Source organism: Phyllostomus discolor, chromosome X (genome assembly GCF_004126475.2).
Source record: "Phyllostomus discolor isolate MPI-MPIP mPhyDis1 chromosome X, mPhyDis1.pri.v3, whole genome shotgun sequence".
Taxonomy (NCBI): Eukaryota; Metazoa; Chordata; class Mammalia; order Chiroptera; family Phyllostomidae; genus Phyllostomus; species Phyllostomus discolor.
Genome location: NC_050198.1, coordinates 16,363,199 through 16,371,636, shown reverse-complemented (window position 1 = coordinate 16,371,636; position 8,438 = coordinate 16,363,199). Strand labels below are relative to the sequence as shown.

Here is an 8,438-nt window from a genome sequence, read left to right as displayed (position 1 = left end):
ACTGAGGGCCTGGCCCACAACCTACGCATGTGCCCTGACTGGGAATCGAACCCGCAACCCTTTGGTTCACAGGCCAGCACTCAATCCACTGAGCCACACCATCCAGGGCTCAAAGAGAATATCCTTTAAAATTCAGAGAACAAACACCGAAGAGGGACCCCTCCATCTAGCATCAGAATCCCAGAGCATGACACCACAGTGTGCATCTGGAAAACGCCGTCTCCCATATTCTCTCTCGTCTTCTCTAAGGCCACAGGAACCTCCCTGTATTCCCCTTCTAGAAATGCAGCCCAGAGGGAAGAGAGGAGCAAGCACTAAAAAGAGACAAGGTATTTAGCCTCAAGTGAGGAAGGAGCAAGACATTCATAATTGCTTCCGGGAAATCAAACAGTTGCGGAGGGGGTGGGGGAAGAACGCTTAAAGTTATTTTTTATTTCAAACAGGGATGGGTAAGAAGGAAAGCATTATGCTTAAAAGGAACACATGGGACTTTTAGAGGACATGGACACATACCCCAAAGACACATTCTACTTGATTAATTTGCTTAAGACTGACATTCAGGAAAGTCTTGGCAAGTCTTAAAAACCAGAGGCGTCTCTGCGGTACACATTGAAACTGTATGCCTTTTCTCCTAAAAATATTCTAGCCTCACTTTCCTCGTTTTGAACGAACTGGACTCATAGTGTAAGAAGCAGCACACTCCAGCTCAGAAGTTCTTGACTTCAGCTGGCTAACTGGCTCTAGTGGCCAGGGACCTCCCAGTTCCTGGCTCTGCCTGGTTTCAGTGTGACTTCACTGAGGAGAGGGTAGGGGAGGCTGGGGATAGCAGTTCATGGGAAGCATCTTAGTTACTAACCATGTGGACAGACTATCTGCATCTTTACCCAAACCACCGTTTACCTGAATTAAAAAAAAACAACAACTTTATTTGGCCCAGAACAAATTATGGAGGTAACATTTAGGCACAAACTCAAACCTCTTGTTTCTAAGATGTGGATAGTATTATAAAGATAATGCTTTCCCGGTAATAAACAGACAGATTTTGGTCTTGGCTGTGGGTAGTGCAGGGCCCATGAACCAATTCGAGCCCCTGGAGAACACAGTCTTAGACCATGGATAAGAGAGCCTTTGTGGAAGTACAGGTTTCCAACATAGAAGTTGCAGCATACTGTTGGAGATTGTGTGTGTGTGTGTGTGTGTGTTTGAATGCATTAGAGACGGTAAGGGGAACAATTTGATTTCACCCACATCATCCTTTCCCAGGGGGGCACAGCTCAGTACCAAGAGAGATCTTCCTGGCCCATGATTTCTCCCTCCAGAAGCGCATGAGTGAGCACCTAGCTTCCCAAGCTGTGCAGGATGCTGCCAGAGAGACCCGTTCCTCTCTCTCACTCCATTCAGAGTGCTGAGTTATGAAATGCAAGACTAGGGAGCAGACATGGCTGGGAGAGCAGCAGATAGGACATTCAGAGGGCATTCAAGAGATGCAGATCCTACTAACTGTGCAGGACTCCGTCAGGAAGCCCTCCCATGAGCAGCTGGAAGAACCTCACCTGAAGATCCCCTCAATGGGGCTATGGGTACATGCAGCACTTTGTGCCACACCCACACACACCCCACCCTGTGGCTGGTGCAAGAGGGAGGCATTGCAGATCAACAAAAGGCATACAAGCTTAAGAATTTTGCCACAAGAGGGAGCAAGAAGCATAGAGCAAGAAGCATGGTGCAGGTGTATCCATGCTTCTTTCCTAGATCTGGGAAAGCCTCAGAATCCCTAGTGAGGCTGATGGAAGGTATTTTGCTCCCTAAGGCAGTCGCTGAAGACTGGAAGTGGTGACTGCTCCTTCAAATGGGATGACAACAATGCAAGACTTCAAGGAACATGGTAAATCAAGAAATCATGATGCCACAGAAGGATCATAATAATTTTCCAGTAACCAACCTCAAGGACATGGAGATCGAATTTACTTGATAAAAAAACAAAACAATAGGATGGCATTAGTAAGTCCTTACTTATCAATAAGTACTCCAAAGATAAATGGATTAAATTATCCAATCAAAAAGCACAGAGTGGCTAGATGGATCTGAGTTTGCGCCTAAATGTTACCTCCATAATTTGTTCTGAGCCAAATAAAGTTTTTTGTTTTGCTTTGGTTTTGTTTTTTACTGCCTAAAAGAGATTCACTCCAGCTTTAATGACAAACATGTACTCAAAGTGAAGGAATAAAAAAGGATGTTCCGTGCAAGTGGAAACTAAAAGAGAGCAAGGGTAGCAACACTTATGTCACACAAAATAGACTTTAAGCTGAAAATGGTCGTTGTCTCTTATTAGCGACAAAAGAAAGTCATTATATAATGATAAAGGGGTCAATTCATTTAAAAGGTATAACAATCATGAATATATATAAACCCAACATCTGAGCACCTAAATAAATTCAGATCTGAAAGGAGAAATAGACAAAAACACAATAATAGAAGACTTCAAAACCTCACTTTCAACAATGGATACATCATCCAGACCATAAAAAAAAAGAATTAAGGAACATTACACCTGAACATTACACATTTAGATGAAATGTAGCTAACAGACATGCACAGAATATTCCATGCAACAGCAGCAGAATATACATCCTTCTAAAGTGCACACAGAACATTCTCTAAGACAGATCATATGTTAAGTCACAAAACAAGTCTTAGCAAATTTAAGAAGATTGAAATCATTCCAAGTATCTTTTCTGACCACAATGGTATGAGACTAGAAGTAAATAAGAAAAGAAAAACTGAAAAATTCATAAATATTTGGAAATTAACACACTCCTGAACAAAAAAATGGATCAAAGAAGAAATCAAAAGAAAAATTTTAAAAATCTTAAAACAAATGAAAATAAAAACAAAACATACCAAAACTTAACAGATGTAGCAAAAACAGTTTTAAGAGAGAAATTTATAATGATAAATGCCTACTTTAAGAAAAAAGGAAAAAATCTCAACTAAACAACCTAACTTTACACCTCAAGGAGCTAGAAAAAATGAACGAACTAAGCCCAAAGGTTATCAGAAGGAGGGAAATAAAAATCAGAGTGGAAATAAATGAAACAGAGACCAGAAAATTTTTTTAAATCAATGAAACTAAAAACTGGCCTTTTTCAAAAAGAAATAAAACTGGTAAAACTTTAGCTAGACTAAGAAAAAAAGAGAAGACTCAAAATCAGAAATGAAAGCGACATTACAACTGATACTACAGAAATAGAGTCATACAAGACTACTATGAGCAATTATGTGCCAACAAATTAGAAAACTTTGAAGAAATAAATACATTCCTAGAAATGTATAACCTACCAAGACTGAATAATGAAGAAATAGAAAATCTGAACAGAACAATAATGAGTAAAGAGATTACTGATTCATCAAAAAACTCCTAACACAGAAAACCTCAGGATCAAATAGATTTCACTGGGCAACTGTACCAAACATTTAAAGAATTAATACCAAATTTTCTCAAACTCTTCAAAAATGCTGAAAAAGAATGAACACTTCCAAACTCATTTTACCAGGCCAAAAATACCCTGATATCAAAGCCAGATAAAGACACTAGAAGAAAACTAGAGACCAATATCCCTGATAAATATAAGTGTAAAAGTTCTCAACCAAATATTAGGAAACACATAAAATGATTATACACCACGACCAAGTTGGATTTATCCCTTGATTGCATGGATGATTCAGCATATGCAAATCAATGTACTATACCTCATTAATAAAATGAAAGATAAAAATCATGATAATCTTAATAGATAAAGAAAAAATTGATAAATAAACATACTTTTAGGATAAAAATAGTCAACAAATTGGTTATAGAAGGAATGTACTTAAATGTAATAAAGAACATTTATAACAAACCCACAGCTAGCATCATACTCAACAGTGAAAGTTTGAAAGATTTTCCTCTAAAATCAGAAACAAGAAAAGAGTGCCCACCACCCCTTCTTCTATTCAACATAGTACTGGAATCCCTGGCCAAGGCAATTAGTCAAGAAGAATAAATAACTGGTATCCAAGTTATCCAGAAGTAAAATTGCCTCTGTTTGCAGGTTATATAATTTTATAAATAAAAAGTTCTAAAGACTCCATCAAAACACTGTTACAGCTAATGACTCAATTCAGTCAAGTTGCAGGATAAAAATCAACATACAGAAATCAGTTGCATTTCAATACATGAACAATGAAATATCTGAAAAACAAACAATACAATCCTATTCATGATAGCATCAAAACAATTGAATACTTAGAAAGAAATTTAACCAAAGAGGTGAAAGATTTGTATACTGAAAACCATAAGACTTTGACAAAAGAAACTGAAGACACAAATAAAAGTAAAGATATTTCTTGTTCATAGATTGGAAGGATTAATATTGTTAAAGTGCCCATATTACCCCAAATCACCTACAGAATCAATGGAATCTCTATCTAAATTCCAATAGCATTTTTCACAGAGATAGAAAAAACAATCTTAAAATTTATATGGAACCCAAAAAGATCCCAAATAGTCAAAGCAATCCCAAGAGAAAAAAAAAACAATGTTGGAGACATCATGCTTCTTGATTCAAAACTATATTATAAATCTATAATAACCAAAATAGTATGGTACTGGCATAAAAATAGAAACATAGAAACATAGACCAATGGAACAGATTCCAGAGCCCAGAAATCAACCCAGGCATTTGTCAATTAATATTTGACAAAGGAGCCAAGAATACTCAATGGGGAGAGGACAGTCTCTTCAATAAATGGTCTGGGAAAATTGGATAACTACACAAGAAAGATGAACTTGGACCCCTATTTTACATCACTCAAAAGAGTTAACTCAAAATGGATTAGGCTTAAACGTAAGACTTGAAACTTTAAAACTCGTAGAATAAAAAATAGGGAAAAATTTCCTTGACCTTGGTCTTGGCAACAATTGTGGGGGTATAACACCAATACAGCATAAGCAACAAATGCAAAAATAAATAAGTAGGGCTACAGTCAACAAAACGAATAGGCAACCTACAGAATGAAAGCAAATATTGCAAACCATATATCTGATAAGGGATTAATACCCAAAATATATAAGAAACTCATACAACTCAAATGCAAAAAAAATCCAACTAAAATATGAACAGAGAGCCCTGACTAGTATGGCTCGTTTGGTTGGGTGTTGTCTTTTGAAGTGAAGGGTCATGGGTTCAATTCCCAGTCAGAGTACATGCCTGGGTTTCAGGTTCAGTCCCCAATCAAGGTGCGTTCAAGAGACAACTGATGGATGTTTCTCTCACATTGGTGTTTCTCTCCCTCCCTCCTTCCCTTCCCCTATCTCTAAAAATAAATAAATAAATAAAATCTTTTAAAAAATATTCTGTGTTACCCTGAGAGAGGCCCATACGGCATTGTTCTGGATTCCCACATAATTTAAAGGAAAAGTGATGGCATCTGCATCATAATCTGAAGAGAACCTGGGAGAAGCTTCTGATGGCAGCTCCTGCCATTGTTGCCATTGAAAACCCTGCTGATGTCAGTGTCATATCGTCCAGGAACACTGGCCAGCGAGCTGAGCACTTTGCTGCTGCCCCTGAGGCCACCTGGTGCCAGCTGCTTCACTCCCGGCACCTTCACTAACCACATCCTAGCAGCCTTCCAGGAGTGGGGACTTCTGGTGGTCACTGATCCCAGGATCACCACCAGTCTCTCACAGAGGTGTCTTAGGTTAACCTGCCTGTAGCACTGCTTCTGTGTAACAGAGACTCTCCTCTGCTCTAGGCGGACATTGCCGTCCTTTGCAACATCAAGGGGGCCCACTCAGTGGGTCTGATATGGTGCTTACGGGCCTGGGAAGCACTGCGCATCTCACCATAAACACCCATGGGAGGTCCTGCCTTAGGTTTACTTCTACAGAGACCCTGAAGAGACGGAGAAGGAAGAACAGGTCGTTGCTGAAAAAGCTGTGACCGAGGAGAAATTTCAGGGTGGATGGACTGCTCGGGCTCCCGAGTTCACTGCTGCTCAGCCCGAGGTTGTGGACTGGTCTGAAGGCGCAGGCGCCCTCTGCGCCTCTTCAGCGGTTCCTACTGAAGACTGTCCCGCGGGCCCCAGCGTTCAGGCCACAAAATGGGTAGGAGCAGCCACCGAGTAGCCTTAAGCTGGTCTTCCACAAACTCTTAAACAGAACGGAAATAAGGTTGAGGGAAAAATAAAAAGTTTAAAAAAATGTGCAGAGGAACCAAATACACATTTTTCTACAGAAGATATACAAGTGTCCAACAAGCCCATGAAAAGATGCCTAAAATAAATAAAATCTTAAAAAAAAAAAAGCCATGGCTGGCGTAGCTCAGTGGATTGAGCACGGGCTGCAATCCAAGGTGTCACAGATTCGATTCCCAGTCAGGACACGTACCTGGGTTGCAGGCCATGGCCCCCAGCAACCGCACATTGATGTTTCTCTCTCTCTCTCTCTCTCTCTCTCTCTCTCTCTCTCTTTCTCCCTCCCTTCCCTCTCTAAAAATAAATAAATAAAATCTTTAAAAAAATAAAAAAATTGGCAAACAAGGCAAAAAAAGAAAAAGAAAAAAGAAAAGATGCTTAACATCACTAATTACTGGAGAAATGCAAATAAAACCACAATGAGCTAGCGCCTCACACCTGTTATAATAGCAATTATCAAAAAGATAAGAAATAACAAGAGCTGGCAAAGATGCAAGGAAAAGGGAAGCCTTGTGCACTGTTGGTGGGAATGTAAATTGCAGGCACATTGGAAAAGAGTATGGAGGTTCCTCAAAAAATTAAACGTAGAACTACCATATGTTAGAGCAACTACACTTCCGACGATATATCCACAGTAAATGAAATCGGGGTCTCAAAAAGATGTCTGCACTTCTATATTTGTTGCAGCATTATTTACACATACCAAGATATGGAAACAACATAATTGTCCTCTGCAGATGAATGAATAAAGACAATACAGCATATATACATTTTTTACACACACACACACACACACACACACACACTGGAGTATTACTCAGCCATGAGAAAAAAGGAAACCCTGCCATTTGTGACAATATGGGTAGAACTTGAGGGCATTATGCTAAGTGAGATAAGTCAGAGAGATCAAGACAGATACTGTATATTGCTTATGTGTGGGATCTTAGAAAGTTGGACTCATAAAAGCAAAGAGTAGAATAGTGATTTGCCGGGGGAAAGGGGTGGGGGTGGGGAAATGTCAGTCAAATGGTACAAACTTCCAGTTATCAGATGAACAAGTTGTAGGATTTGATGTATAGCACGGTTACTATAGTTAACAATACTGTATTGTATACTTGAAAGTGGCTGAGAGAGTAGTAGATCTTAAATGTTCTCACCACAAAACAATGGAAAGGTAACTCTGTAAGAAGAACTATCCTTGCTCTGGTGATCACATTGTAATGCGTGTGTATCAAATCATCACGCTGTGTACCTTAAGCTTAAACAATGCTATGTCAATTATAGCTCAACAGAGCTGGGAAAAAAATAAACAAACAAGGAATCAAGCATGAGGAAAAGCTCAGAAGGTTATAGAGATGCTGGCTCCAAGGTCCTTGAATTGCTGGATCAACGCCAGCAACCACCACCATTCACACATTCTGTTATTAGGGGAAAATGAGCCCCGTTTTTATTTAAGCTGCTGTGAGACAGGTTTTATGCTACTTGCAGCTTAGAGTGCTCATGATGGACTCCCCTTTCCCCATGAGAGCCATAGCTCTTGTTTAGCTGCTAATATGAAGTCTTCAGCAACCAGGGCATAGAGGGCCTATGCAGTCAGGAAAAAGCTTGCGTTTCACATGAAATCTGGGGAACTGGAGGGCTCTTTGCTCTATGTGCTTCTAAGATCAGGGGGCAGGAAGGAAGGAAGGGGCAGGGGTATTTTATTTTACTTTTTAAAAGATTTTATTTATTTATTTTTAGAGAGGGGAAGGGAGGGAGAAAGAGAGAGAGAGAAACATTGATGTGTGGTTGCCTCTCATGTGGCCCCCACTGGGGACCTGGCCTGCAACCCAGGCATGTGCCCTGACTGGGAATGGAACTTGCGATGCTTTGGCTCACAGCCAGTGCTCAGTCCACTGAGCTACACCAGGTTTTATTTTACTTATTATTTTTCTAAATCTTCACCTAAAGATATGTATGCCTATTGAATTAAGAGGGAAGGAAGGAGGGAGAGAGGGAGGGAGGGAGGGAGGGGGGGAGGGAGGGAGAGAGAGAGAAGCATCAATGGGTGGCCTCCAGTCCCAGCCGGGGATGGAACTCGCAACCTTTTGGTGCATGGGACAATGCTCCAACCAACTGAGCCACCCAGCCAAGGCAGGACAGGGATATTTTAGATCACAGTTTAGGACTCACTTGTTAAGACTTGGAATCCCCAGATCTAT

The 8,438-nt window shown here is 40.2% G+C and overlaps 1 pseudogene; it reads left to right on the top strand.

The window, feature by feature from the left end:
- The first annotated feature begins 1,484 nt into the window (after positions 1-1,484).
- Positions 1,485-6,172, top strand: LOC114505624 (annotated as a pseudogene).
- Positions 6,173-8,438: the final 2,266 nt, after the last annotated feature.